The sequence below is a fragment of the Nanorana parkeri genome, unplaced genomic scaffold, assembly GCF_000935625.1.
Source record: "Nanorana parkeri isolate BGI_ZX_2015 unplaced genomic scaffold, ASM93562v1 scaffold181, whole genome shotgun sequence".
Classification (NCBI taxonomy): domain Eukaryota; kingdom Metazoa; phylum Chordata; class Amphibia; order Anura; family Dicroglossidae; genus Nanorana; species Nanorana parkeri.
This window is the reverse complement of record NW_017306449.1, coordinates 1,829,039-1,844,514: the sequence shown is the minus strand read 5'-3', so window position 1 is coordinate 1,844,514 and position 15,476 is coordinate 1,829,039.

Below are 15,476 nucleotides of genomic sequence, written 5' to 3'. Positions count from 1 at the left end.
CCCACAAAGCCAAGGAGTGTGATGACGTCGGGGCCAACACCACACGCCTAACTTTGGGGGCATCCATGTCAGCGAATCCACTGACACTCCAGAGGCCGAGTGTGATTCCATCAGTAGCCAGTCAGGAACCTCCTGGCGGGAGTAGACAGTAGAGAGCTGAGTAAGATGTGCTGCCTGATAGTATAGCCAAACATTGGGAACCCCCAGGCCACTTGACCGTTTAGAGCAAAATAGCACAGATTTGGCAAACCCCCTCTCCCCCCTCCCCCAAATGTACCTGACGATTGCAGATTGAAACCTCATTAAGTCCACCCTTTGAACCCTGAAAGGTAGGGCGCAAAAAAAGTAGAGCAGTCGTGGGACGATAGTAATTTTGACTGTATGTATCCTGCCCAACCAGGACAATTTGTAAGAGGACCACTTTTCGGAATCACTCCGCAATCATCGGAAGAGAGGAGGATAATTAGACCTGTATAAGTTAGAAAAGTTGGATGTTAAATTGATCTCTAGATAAGGCAAATATTCAGTGTTCCAGGTGAAGGAAAAGCGAGAAGCCAAACCCGTCCATAGAGCCAGTGGAAGATTAATATCACTTTACATTTTTTGACAGATACGGCTGCAGAGGTGCCCAGCAAGCGCAGGACCTCAGGCAGCCGCATCTGCCTGAAGTGGCATCCTACTGTGAGACGTAAAAAGACATCGCCCCACGTCTTCTTGTCCTGACAGCAGGAGGTGATAAGACACAGCAGAGAGAAGAAAAAACTACCAGGGAGGTGCTGTTTTCATGGTTTGCTCTCAGCACACTCTGCATCAGCAAGGTAAGAGCTCACCTCTATATGTACTAAAGGTGGTCTTCAGTACCCCATTCACCCTGCTACATTTGTCTTCAGGGACCCAGTTCTGTGCGGGGTGCTCTTCCCTATTGCTATATGTGAAATAATCTTTTTTTTAATCTGCCCTATGCTCACCCCAAGTGCAGGTCCGTACGGGTGTCCCGGCTCGGACTCATACAGGATCCATCCTGTCAGCGTATGAATATGGACACCCGCACGGACGTGCAGGGCAAGTGAGCGTAGGGCGGCGTACGGCCGCATACTCGCATAGAGAAGGACAGGGGCTGCATACTAATCACACGCAGCACCTGTCCTTCCCGGGAGCTGCCCGATACGGCTGTGCACTAGGGTTGCCACCTGTCCAGGATTCACCCGGACAGTCCAGGTTTTGAATGCTGTGTTCGGGTTTCATGGCAGCAGAAACCCGGACACAAGATGTCAGGCAGACAGGGGCAACCAGAATTAAGATAGTGGCTACTGGCCCCCCACTGAAAGTAGTCTTAACTGTGATACTTGCATATGAATTGGTGGCACAATTTACATATGAATAAGCCACGACTCATTCTCCCAAACAAATGTCAGCTCGTCACTAGAGTGTTCGGGTTTTGCTTGAAAAAAGCAACCCTGCACGCAGCATGAAGCTGTACGTGCCGGCCTTTTCTCGTGTGAATGAGGCCTAAAGGCTAAAGTCCCCCCCCCCTTCACAGTGCTAACGTAAGGACTTACCTTAAATGATGCCTCTTAATCCGATCTTCTTCTTTCCTGTAGTTTTGAGCTGTCCCTCCAGCGCTGGTGCGGCCAGTCTTTTCTCGTGTGAATGAGGCCTTAATGTCACTTTAAGTGACAAAACTATTGCTGAATCTGTAGGACCTGCTTAGCCCACTTTAGAGCACACACAGCCCACTTGAGAGCCTGTGTAGCCCACATGAGAGTCCACACAGCCACCTGGGAGTGTGCATTGCCCATCTGAGAGTGCGCACAGTCCTGAGAGCATGTAGAGTTCACCTGAAAGACCACACAGCCCACCTGAGAGCCCACATAGTCCACTTAAGAGCCTGAACATCCTCCTGAGAGGCTGCACAGGCCACCTGAGACCCTGGAGACATCAGGGCCTCACCCCGAAACAACACAGCGTATGTAACTTCATATTATTTTTGTATTGCTGTATAATTTATTGCTGGGATTTGTAGTCCTCTATGGCCGGTTTCCTTACTCCCTCCCCTGGCTGCCTCCCCTCGCTCTCTCTATATTCTCAAGAAAAAAAATTGCTGCTTCACTTGAAGAAAAGGTGGCAACCCTAGTAGCAGCACAAGCGGCTAATGAGTTGTGCTGCAGGGCAAGTGCTAACATGGAACATGGAAGGAGAGAGCAGGGTGAAAGAGATAAACTCATCAGTGTCCTTCTACTCCGTTCACTGCCAAGGCCTGTAAGTGTTAGTGAATTGCAACAAAGAAAAAAATCTCCTCTGGCAGACACTGGCACACAGAGATGTGCTGTGTGGCTGAGCTGCATAAATCTCAGAATTAAATGGGTATAAATATAAATCCTTTGGCAGCTGAAGAAACCTATATACTGTATTCAGCTTAAAGCACCTTGTGAGTTTGGTGTTCTCAGCTCCCCAACTCCGGCCAAAGTGTTCATGTTGGATAAAGTAAGGAAGGGTTATCTATGTCAGATCTTTTTTTCTATTTGTGTCTCCATTGCGAACATTTCCTTCATTTTGTATTCTGTCACAGTGGGTTTGAGGTGACAGAACGTGATGGGAAAGCTCTCCAATGGAGACAGAGACACCAACAAAACTTTTTTATTTAGTACAGCGGGGAAAGGTTAGAACCTCTGTACATTCTTGCTTCGCATACCCATGATCTTCTAATATGCTGTCCAGGTATCACAAGTATAAAAAATGAAGAAACTATTGTGTAGAGTCACAGACAGCAGTAAAAACTTACAACGTCTAACCCCTTTTCTCTCAACTCAAAACCAAAAAGAAGGGTTTCAGCTGGAGTTGGCCACTCTATCTGTACATTATATTAGGCAGGAATCCATCACGAACAGCTTGAGGCCATGACTTGACCAGAAGGACCTGGACTGGCCTGTTGATCCTGCAACTGAGTTGGGGTAAATGTGAAGACAATGGGTCTGGTTATAGTAAAGACATCCACTTACCTCAAATACTCATTATGCAGACAAAAGCTTTTTCAAGTGAAAGCATGTGCCTCCAATATACAGTATATAGAAACACATATGACATCCTACTTTCAAAACCTCCATATAAGCAGGGTAAAGTGAGTATACCAGACAGTGACATCCAGCATAGGCTTCAGTTAAATGGTAGGGAACAGGTTAATTGCTGACAAGGAAGTTGCTGCATAAGCCTAGTCTCCTCTGCATGGCTGCACATCCTAAATAGTAGAAATTATTCAGTGACCTAATGGTGGGGCATTCTCTGACCACTACGGATGTGATTTAGTCTTTCATTCATACCAGAAACACACTACACATTGTCATTCCAGAGTGATACCATTTGCTCTGCTAGGTTATTGGAATAGAATTGCATCAAGCGTGGTGTGTTTTATATTTTGTAACCAAAAGCATTTGTTTCAAATAGCTCAGAATTCATTCTGTTTCCTGCATGACCCTTTCTACCGCAATATAGATAACGCAAGATCAGAAACAAAGGATGACATTTTGATAGTGTCTTTAAGAAAGATGGACAGTGAGGTACCTGCCCAACACTGAATGAGTCACAGGAGCCACTGCAATATTCTTACCAGCCTGGTCAAGGGGTGGATTTGGTGCATGCACACTGAAAGCTTTGTTCCCTTTGTAGAATAGAAAAGGGAATTACTAACTATCAGTCACAATGTATTGGAAACCTAATTTTCACATGTGAGCCTTACAAAAAAAGTAATAAATGGCACATGCATAAATATTATTAAATTGAATCAAATTTTGGCTTAAAATATATGATAAATAGACACTCTCCATAGTGTTATGGTGCTAAATGGGCTACCTTATGTTTGTTTTTTCTCTCATGACTGAAGGACATTCCATCGCTGCAAGAGAGGAGATGACAGGCTGGAGGTAACAGGCAACCGGCTGCCAAGTACAGGTGAGCATAACTTTTTTATATTTTTCACTTAGACACAAATGAGCATGTAACCCTTGCAGTGCAGGGGTAGCCCCACTGCATGCGTTAAAAAAAGGTTTGCCCAGAGCTCTTTAATGATTAAATAAATAAGAATAAGAATTGTATGTAAAGACAAAATTATTACTTTTGGATAGTGTCAATATGTTAGACCTCCTGTCTGGATTTTATCGCTGTATCTGTCCTCGCTGGAAAGATTCCGCCCTCTATTTGTCCTGGTGTATGTTGTTACCCTTTCAATCAACAATATCACTGGCGCCAAAGTTCATCCTCCATAGGGGTATAAACACAACAACTTTTCACAGGTGGGTGGCACTTTTAACAGTCAGGGTGTCTGGAGGTCTAGGAAACAGGAAACATAAAAGCAGTGCGCCTCTGAGGTTCTGATGAAGGGGCGTCGCCCCAGAAATGCGTTAGCCGAGTCTGTCATGCAGAAAGAAGGATGTTCACTCCAGACTGCATGCCTTTGATGTGACTGTTTTCTGATGTTCAAGCAGTGCCGATGCACTTCTGTAACTACAGGCTTTCTAATCCCAGCTGTTTGTGAGTACATTTCTTGATTTTAACATTTCCACATAATACAGGCTTCTACACAAGAGCGGCGCGCTGCTTTTATGTTTCCTATGTTGTCACCCTGATAGAAACCGACGGAAAATCTAAAACTTGTCACCAGTGCAAAATCCTCCAGTTGGGACACCTGCTCCTATGACATCTCTAACATGGGAATTCCAATCACTTTAGAGAGATATCCTCTCGTTTACTATTGCGTCCCAAAGACAGGAAGTGAAGGTTAAGGTCTCTTGTGGTACACAGGTAGCAAAAAAAAAAAAGCTAACGTGGTTTTTCGTTACTCTGTCTTAAACTAAAACAAGTGTCGGCTTTATGTACACTTTAATGGTAAAAGCCTGATAAAGGAGTGCCACTCATGCAGCTGGGCGGATCTCGACGTCGATGTCGGGATCCGCTCCGGCTGCGGCGTCTCAGTATACCGCGAGCTGTAGCTTGCGGTATACAGAGCTTAGGGCCACTCATGCAGCTGGGCGGATCCCGACGTCGATGTCGGGATCCGCTCCGGCTGCGGCGTCTCAGTATACCGCGAGCTGTAGCTTGCGGTATACTGAGCTTAGGGCAACGGGAGGACGCTAGTTTGTGTACTCCTGTTACCCTAAGGAGAACTATGGGGAAAAACACTGACCCCATAGTTCTCCTTTAAGTAGTGAAACACAGTTGTTTTTATTATTAGGTGCTTTTTGTGGTCACTTAGCATCATATAAATAAAAGAAACAATAAGATTACAAAAATGAAGGATTTCTTTAGCAGGAAAACACACATTAGTCACGCCATGCGGATTACACTTGTGATGTTATGAGCTATACAATAGTCTCCTGTCATACATGTAGAGACAAGAAAGAAAATGATGCTTTTAATCATGAGCTCAAAGTATGGTAAATTATGGTTCTTCATATTCGTATAGCCCATAATTTACCCTCTCTTTTTTAGGACTGATATAACTATTCTTTATAAGGTCTACTCAAAAAGCTTTTGTTGAGCTGCCAAAGTTAAAAAAAAAAGGAGAAATTGTCAGCTATGGTTTTTTGTGGGTAATCTGGCATACAAAATACAAATTCCAACATTACCGAGCAGGGACAGTATGTTCACTATACATTTTATTGTCACAGTAACGGTCTCTGTGACATGGATTGCCATCTTTTTGCTTTCCCATACAATTTGTTTACTAGAGTATATCTCACAAATTTTTTTTAACAAAACCTAACAGAAGAAATTCGCTTTCGGCAGGTAAAAGAGGGTTTATGAGGGTTTAGTGATTGGGTTTAGATCCACGAAAGATAACATTTTAAAAAAGCAGATATTGCTGCAATACTTACCCTTAATCTAGAGCAGCAGTCACCAACCAGTGGTCTGTGGACCACTGGTGGTCCACGAGAAAATGTTGGTGGTCCCCGGGCCCCTCTGATGCCGTGCAGGCTGGGCCGTCATTGAAGCGGCATGAAGGCTCCGGGGCTGCCTCTCACTGACGCAGCGGCTGTCACAAGGAATGCACGACTCTCAGTACAGTGCGGGCTCTGCAAGAGGCGGGCATCTCGTCAGTACCCGGACTGAGCAGGCTGCGTGGCATAGAAAAAGTAGGGAGAAGCCAGGTAATAGTGACTCAGTGTGATAGATAGATAGATAGATAGATAGATAGATACACATTAGTGGTCAGCGGGATTTAAAATTATGAATTTAGTGGTCCATGAGGTCCGAAAGGTTGGTGACCGCTGATCTAAAGCGGTCACATGCAGTACTTCTTTTCTGCCACAATGTCCTCATTCTTCTTGGTTGGATGACAGCCAGCATTATTCAACCTACTTCCTCTGAATTCAGCCCTTTATTGGACCATCTTCAGTCTGTGAATGGACAGTGAAGCAGAAGCAGCACAGTGATGTATCACTCGCAGTCACTCTGTCTTTCCTCCTGTCAGCATGTTCCTTGTCAGCATTTAAACTGAATTGCTCCCTGGGATGCTTTTTCATTTCCCACTCAGCTCTGCTGTACAGAGGCTGCAAAAGGCTGATACCAGTTCACATTCCGGTACATACACTCAGTGGCGTAACAATCGCCATAGTGAACCAAGCGGCCGCTATGGGGCCCGGGCACAGGGGGGCCAGACCAGGGCGGTCTGGGTCGCTATGGCATGTGGGGGTGCTGGCTGTCACAGACACAGCTCAGCAGCGGCCACGGCGCATTTCCCCTCATAGCTGCTGCGGAGCTGTGTCAGTGACAGCCAGCTGCTGCAGCAGATGAGGGCGGTGTTCGGAATGGAGGAGGCGGGGCCCGCCTCCTCTTACATCAGTGGCCAGCGACCTAAGAGCAGGTGGGGCCAGTGATGTAAGAGAAGGCGGGGCCCGCCGATAGCAGAGGAGGCGAGGCCCGGGGACGGAACAGGAGTCGGGGACGGAACAGGAGTCGGGGCCCGGCGACCACAGAGGCGCTGACAGGTAAGAGATCTCAGACCCTGCAGAGCCCACTATAGAGAGTCTATGGTGGGCTCTGCAGGGTCACTCTCCGCTGGGGCTCTGCAAGTGGCATAACTAGCAATCACGGGGCCCCATACAAAATGTTGCTATGGCGCCCTGTGATTTCCAGTTACACCCCTGCATACACTGCTTGCATTTAAAAACAAATAGATCCTGTGATGTATTAATGTATACACAGATGCATCAATGTGTGTCTTTTATATATGCCTGCTTTACAGTAAAGCAATCATTGATATGACTTGAGCTTTTAATTTCAAAATTGCAGACAAGTCATAAAATCCAACTCCAGTCAAAAACTTTTTTTTTAGTATTTGAGTGGGGAAGGGTTATCTAGCAACTTTATATTGCTGTCTGTCTCTCAATTTGGTAAATATCCTCTTACTTCCTATCTACTGTATTTGACAAGTATTAGACGTGATGGAAAATATCCCCATTTTTTGTCTATATCAGTGATGGCGAACGTTTTTGAGCCCGAGTGCCCAAACTGCAATGCAAAATCAATTTATTTATCTCAAAGTGCCAGCACTGAAAATAATTTTGGTAATGTGTCTAAAGTTGCCCATACACAGTTTTTAAAGTACCGGCCGAAATTTGCACATTCCTGTGTGGGGCTGTCGGCTCCCTTTCAGCCGGCATTCCTCGATCAGCTGATGGAAGGAGCCGGCAGGAAAATCTTTGTGCGATTAGAACTGGCAGCCAATAAGCTGCCCGCTCTGAGCGGGTATACTGACAGGTGCCGGCGGCACCTGTCAGAATACAATGTAAACAGAGGGATTCCTTGATCCACACACTGTTTGTGTTGATGGAGGAATTGGGTCAATGTTTTTTGTTCAGCCGGCGGGTTGAAGGAAAGAAATTCATAGGTGTATGGCCAGGCTTAGTTTGAGCACTGGGGTTTAAAAAATCAGCAGACCCGCAGATTACTTTTACTAAATGACCCGGGGCTTCCCCGCTGTACATTTAGCCCTGCTGCTTGCCCAAATCAAAGCTCAATGTAGTAAAAAACTACCCGCCTGGTGTCTGGTACTGCAGGTCCCGGGTGTCGGGCGATACGAACTTGACTTTCCCGTCATCCGCCATCGCTGGTCTATATGATGGGTTTTTGCACAGAACAGGAAAGACATGTTCCTTCTAACAGACACACATACACACATTTTTGGTAGTTGGAGTCAGAAACTATTCTCTGCTCGGCGGTTGTAATAGAACAGCCAGATGGCAAATCTCCTAATAACTAACAGCATCACAAATTGTAACCAATGGCTACGATTAGTAGCCAGCTTTCCATTTAGTCTCGCACAACTTTTGGTTGTGAGAGGAAAGAGTCCTTCCTGATGGCCAGTCAGCACCAGTGAGAGAACCAGTGTCACCCAGTACCAATGTCATCTTTTACTAGTGCCAGGAGGTACCAATGTCATCCAGTACCAGTGCCATCCAGAACCCATGTAATCCACTACCAATGTCATCCTTTACCAATGCCAGTCAGTATCAGTGTCATCCAGTACCAGTGCCATCCAGAACCCATATGACCCACCTCCCGGCTCCCTGATGGGCTAGGAAGCCGCCTTCACATGTTGCTAAGCAGGCTGGCTTCCTAACCAATCAGGAAGCCGGGCAGCAGGTAATGACCCGCCTCCCTGATTGGTCAGGAAGCCAGGCTGCCTAGGAACAAGTAAAGCCGGTTTCCTAACAAATCAGGAAGCCTGGCTTCCAGATTGGCTAGGAAGCCAGCTTCACTTGTTGGTAGGCAGCCTGGCTTCCTAATAAATCAGGGAGCTGGGTGGGACGTCATGACTCGCGTCCCGGCTTCCTGATTGGTCAGGAAGCCATGCTGCCTAGAAACAAGTGAAGCTGGCTTCCTAGACAATCAGGAAGCCGGGAGGCAGGGCATGATGTGCTCACCCGGCTTCCTGATCGGCTAGGAAGCCAGCTTCACTTGTTTTTAGGCAGCATGGCTTCCTGACCGATCAAGGAAGCCGGCTTCCTAAATGGTCAGGAGGCCAGGCAACCTCTGAAGACGTTGTTCTTTCGCTAGAACACAGGCTTTACAGGAAGTCGGGCAAAGGGTCATGATCCCCTGCCAGACTTTCTGATAATGAAGTCACAATGCACTGGTACTTGGTATCGGCGAGTACCAAAAAAAAATATCGGTACTCGATACCAAAAAACGGTATCGGTGCATCCCTTATATATACCATAGTTTGTAGACTCTATAACTTTCACACAGACTACATGATATATACTTATTTGGCTTTTTTTTACCAAAGAAATGACACAGAATACATTTTGGCCTAAATTTTGGCAGAAAGATTATTTAATTGGTATGTCTTACAACAGAAGATAAGGGTTTTACTAAATTTTCAGTATTTTTCCTTTTATATGCTAAAAAATTAAAAACCCAGTGGTTATTAAATACCACCAAAAGAAAGCTCTACCTGTCCCTAAAAAGGTATATAACATTATTTTGGGTAAATTATGGCATGATAAATGTCAGTCAAAGTATCACAGTGTTGAAAACACTGTAGTTAAGCACACATTTTATAAAACCCAGAAAATATTGAATACAATACTGTTGATAATGTTAATCATGTGACCTTATTTTGTAGGTGGTGATAAGTCTGACCTGAATACACATTTTTGTCTTCATAGCATTCTTGTTGAAATTGTATTACTCCTGAGAAGCTCAGTAAGCTGAATGTTTATTTTCCACTGATAGAACGTATAATTTGTACATGCAGACCGTGATTTTATGTTCTTATGTCTCTCCGAGGGTAAACCAAAAATAATGTATCATGTGATATAAGTGGTGCTGTCTCTAACCTCTGGTGTGTACTTAGCTGGAAAGCCCTTTAATTTGCCCCAACGTTATGGGAATTCTTCCACAACCACGCACATATGATGCCAGGTTTTATATATAAGGTTAGAAAAATTAAAAGAGTATCCACAGTTCTCAATATTTAGCTAACTTTAGCAAGCGCACCAGAAAAAGACATTGCTTTTTACTTATAGCCCAACTAAACCCTCTTCATTTATTACTAAAATGCCTAAATGCTGCATATACAGTAATAATTAAAGGAGAACTATGGGGTAAGTGAACTAGCGTCCTCCCGTGACCCAAAGCTCAGTATACTGCGAGCTACAGCTTGCGGTATACCGAGACCGCCGCAGCTGGGACGGATCCCGACATTACTGTCGAGATCCACCCAGCTGTGTGATTGACAGCTGACTCTGCCTAGTCAGCACTGGAGGATTGGAGCGGGGAGGGGGGGATCCCTGCAGGGAGCCGTGAGTGACAGTCACGGCTCTCTGCAGGGACATGATCGAGAAGTGAGCGAGCAACGGTATGTGTTCGCTCACTTCCCGATCTATTGAGCCGACTTGTGACAGTTTCATAGTCACACGTCGGCTCGAACTATGAGGTTGAGTGATTTTAACCTGTGTGCATGTTATCAGGCCAAAATCACCAGGGTATGTAAACTTTTGATCAGGGTCATTTGGGTAGTTTCTGTTGTCATTATGATTGAAAAAGAGTAAACACAGTTAATTGATAATAAATGGCTTCAGCCAAACACTACCCATGAGTGACAGAAAGGTTTTCGTGTTATCATTCATATTCTCTGAAAAATGGCCAGGAAATCATAAATTCTGCCAGGGTATGTAAACTTATGAGCACAGCTGTAACAAAATATTTATTAGTAATATTTCATGTTTACCTGACTAGAAAGAAATATGTACAAAAACACTTTACATTTCTTTTAAATCCATCATCAACCAGATACTGGAACCAGCAGGCATTTTATTCTAGTGTTAAAACATTCAAATGAGTGTTTAATGGAATATTTGCCTACATATTTCTGTTGTGTTTATAAGGCTTATTGTTTGCAAATGTCTTATAGAGATATACACCCATCATTATGACAACCTGCCTAATATTGAGTAGGTCTCCTTTGCTGCCAAAGCAGCGCTGATCTGTCAAGGCATGGACTCCTGTAGACCTCTGAAGGCATGCTTTGGTATCTGGCACAAAGCTTTTAGTAACAGATCCTTTAAAGGAGAACTATGAGGTGAGTGCTTTTCACTCACCTCATAGTTCTAGCCGACCTGTGACAATGAGACTGTCACAGGTCGGCTCAGTAAGTAGATCGGCATACCGGCGTTCGCTCACCTCTCGAACCTGTCACGGCTCTCTGCCATGACAGGGGAGGGGCTGGATTCCCCCCTTCCCGCTCCAAACCGCCAGCGCTGACTGGCGGAACGGACGGGGGAGGGGGCGGGTACAGCTGCCTCTGCCTCTAGATAGGCAGAGCCAGCTGTCAGTCACACAGCTGGGCGGATCCCGGCACAATTGTCGGGATCCGCTTCAGCTGTGGCGTCTCAGTATACCGCGAGCTACAGCTTATGCGGCAACTTATCCGGCACTTATCCGGCACCTGTGAGTACCTTTATCTCTTTAGATTCGCATATTACATGATTAAGTAAACCTCCTTTGGGTGAAAGAATTTCGGGCGATATCCCGCACCCCAACTGGAAGGACTACCTCTATATCATATCAGCGCCTGACGAGGCTATAGTCAATATGAATCTGTTTTGTACTCACAGAGGCGGCCACAAATGTAACAGTTATGACTTTATGTTTCAATTTTCAACTCTTTTGAGTTTAACACCCATGGTGCTATTTGGAAGAAATGATCAATAGAAGAAATAGCTGTCTATGATCACATCATATCCAATTTAATTGATTCATCTCCAAACCTCTGCGCTCAGCGCTGTTTTTGCTCTCACATTGAGTTATACCGGTTTCACTAGATTTAGCAGTTGGCTTTGGTGTGCATGTGAAGTGAATGATTGTTGTGTCAAGTTTTTGATTCATTTTTATATGTTATGAAATGTCAGCAGGGTTACCTGGTGACAATTAGTAGGTGAAGTGACCCACGACTTTTATAAAATTAAAATAAACTTTATATTTTTATAAAACTCGGCCATCCGACTCTTATTTGTACTGCTTTGACCTCGTTCCCTTTTTTTGCATCCTGGTATCATCTCTTCCCCAGGTAGGCGACACACGCACCCAGCCATCCACATGAAGTAAAAGAAAACATGAGTCATCAGACCAGGCCAACTTCTTCCATTGCTCCATTGTCCAGTTCTGGTGCTCACATGCCCATTGCATGGGCTTTTGGCGATGGACCCAGGTCAGCATGGGCACCCTGACTGGTCTGCAGCTACGCAGCCCCATACACAACAAACTGTGATGCACTGTGTGTACAGACACCTTTCTATAGGAACCAGCATTAACTTTTTCCGTAATTTAAGCTACAGTAGCTCTTCTATTGGATCGGACTACGCCACGGGCCAGCCTTCACTCCCCATGTGCATCAATGAGCCTTGGCCGCCCATGACCCTGTCGCGGTTCACTGGTTTTCCTTCTTTGGATCACTTTTGGTATGTCTTGAACACTGCAGACCAGAACATCCCACAAAATCTGCAGTTTTGGAGTTGCTCTGACCCAGTCATCAAGTCATCACAATGTAGTCCTTGTTAAAGTCGCTCAAATCTTTACACTTGCCCGTTTTTCTGCTTCCAACACATCAACTTCAGGTACAAAATGTTAATTTGCTGCATAATATATCACACTCACTCCCATTTGCCATTGTAACAAGATAATCAATGTTATTCACTTCAACTCTCAGTGGTCATAATGATGTGGCTGATCGGTGTAGATTCCAGTGGAAATACACAGATCAAGATGTGGCTGGAAAAGCGTATTTTTGTATTTGTGCAACGTATTCTTTTTTGTTGTCTCCCTAGATCTGCTACTATGTGTTGTCTGTAGTATTTGTCAAGAACAGCATTTGCTAATAAGCATGTCTAGGCTTTAATTGATGAAGTTTACTAAATGAAGGAGAATAAACATACAGTATAATTGCCTGACACAGAAAGTGGAGAGTGGGGGTTGAGGAGACTGCAACATAATGTAAAAACACAGATGTATGCGATCAGGAGGGACACTATACTATACCTTAAAAACGAGTAAAAGGATGCAGTAATCCAGTCATGTTGGCAAATGTAAGGTAATGTAGTGATAACATAAATAGCAAGTGTTATATTCAGTTATGTTACTATGCTTTTAAAATATCAGCTATGTTTAGAGGGCCATGCTTAGATTTTGTTGCTTGACCTAAAGGTGTCTGTACCTGCTACCACTGACAATGGAAGTTTTATACAACAAAAATACTTTGAACCTATATGGTAATGAAAAACATTGAATAATTTTTTGGGGGGGCGACCCCCCATCAGGTTGGCGATATACATTAAACTGATTTTAGAGACTTTTAGTGCAAATTCTTGCCTGACTTTTGCTCAGAAAAAGAATTGGTGTAGACCTTACCAGTGCACGTTGTGAAACTATCTGCTAAATGTGAGGGGGTTCGCTTTGATATCTTCGATATGGTACAATGCTACAATGATATATAAATGGCACTTCTAAGCATCTGTAAACATGTTCAGCTTCCGGAGTGCTGCAGGACTCCCAAAACCCAAGGATCTATATGGTGCAAACATCAACCAAGCAGTTTACTATGGCCCACTCTCCACATTTCCCTACTGTCCTGTAAGTATGGTGGATAGAGAGGCGCTGGATGTTGGAGAGAGCAATTCATGCAAGTTCTGTTTCTCATTGGCCTCTGTAAATAAATTATAAATGCATTCAGGTGCTTAGTGGTGGGTACTTGCCTACAGTCCATCAGCCTGTTTATCATGTGTGAAGACGCCACGTGTTTAACTGGAACATAGTCGGTCTCAGTGTTGTTATAAGAAAAACTCTATCCCCCAGCATTCCTTTAAATTCATAAAATTATTTTAGCCAATTAAGTAAAAATGAAGTAAAGTTGCAGTAGTTGTCTGTAATGTGACCTTAAGCTCTGGGCCAGCTCTTTCTAAAGCAGTGAATCAATCTTTTGAGTGGGAGGTTGGAATTCGGGGAAGCTCTTTTCCCATGGTTGCAAAAAGAAGAATTAGTAGTATTATATAGTTTATATAGAATTTTAGTAGTATTCAAAAATCAGGACTAACTGCAGACTAAAATTAAAGGGTAATTTTTCTTAACATAAAATTACAAAATGTATTGTATAACAAATATAATGGGGTTTTTTAAGGCAAAAAGATAATACATAATCAGAAAGCACATGTACTGGCAAGACCATAACTACAGCCCGTAACAGTCCTTGCAGATACTATAAGGCTCAGGCATAGGGAGGGTCATGGTTCATGTTTAAAACTCACTATATTTATCAGTACTCCTTAACAACGAAATATTGCTATGATTGCTAGCCCAGGAGTCAAAAAATGCAGGCTAATTGCACATTGATCTGCCAGTTTAGTGATGGTTGATGGCAAAGAAGGAGTTCCTTTCCATTGGAATACACCACAGGCTTAGCTTAGTAACGGCTTACAAGGAGGAAGCTGAATCTCCAAATAGTCCTGCCTGCACTTGTGTGAAATGACCTGTTCAAACTGCCTGTTTGCAATTTTTACAGCCATGGACCCATTTGTTGGTGCCCTTACAGTTCATTGAAACAATGCTTCATGCCTCCTAAAAAGTGTTGAAATTAAAAGCAATTGTCTCATGTATACCTGCATGCCTTTAGTATGTCATAGAGTACAGCCACAAAAACTGTGAAGAGATACATTATTGTTTATTCGCAGATTTGTTGGTACACCTAGAAAAGATATGAAATAATTTGCTAATAGTGATATTTCAAACTATCTCTTTTCTGTTGTTAGTATTACTCATGTCTGCAATCTTGTAATCAGTCAGTCTATCTAAATGGAGAGGAGTAGTCACTGTTTGGTATTCGTGTGTGCACCACACGGAACATGGACCAGAGACAGCAAAGCATAAAGTTGTCTGAGGGGATCAGAAAGAAAATGATAAATCAGCATGTCAAATGTAAAGGTTATATGGCCATCGCTAAGCAGCTTGATCTTCCTGTGACCAAAGTTGCATTGAAGCGTAGCCAACCTCCCGGCCATGGAAAAGGAAAATCGACTCCATAAGTATAGTGCAAATGGTAAAAAAAAGGGCCAAGAAAAACCTCCAAAGAGACACAAGCTGAACTCCAAGGTCAAGGTACATCAGTGTGTGATCACAACATCCATCACTTTTTGAGCACTTTGAGGGCTTAAAGGAAGAAGACCCAGGAAGACTCCACTGTTGGAAGAAAAACATAAAAAAGAATGTCCTTTGGACAGATGAGTTAAAACAGGAGCTTTTTTATGTTCACAAAATTAAACTTTCAAAGCAAATAACACCATACCTACTGTGAAACATGGTCAGGGCTCTGTTATACTGGGATTGTCTTGCAGGTGTGGGACGTGGATGCAGTTTTTTGTTGGGTACTATTGATTTTACCAAGGGAAGCTTGTTTTCCTGTAATCTGCAACCTTTGTTCAGTTTAACCA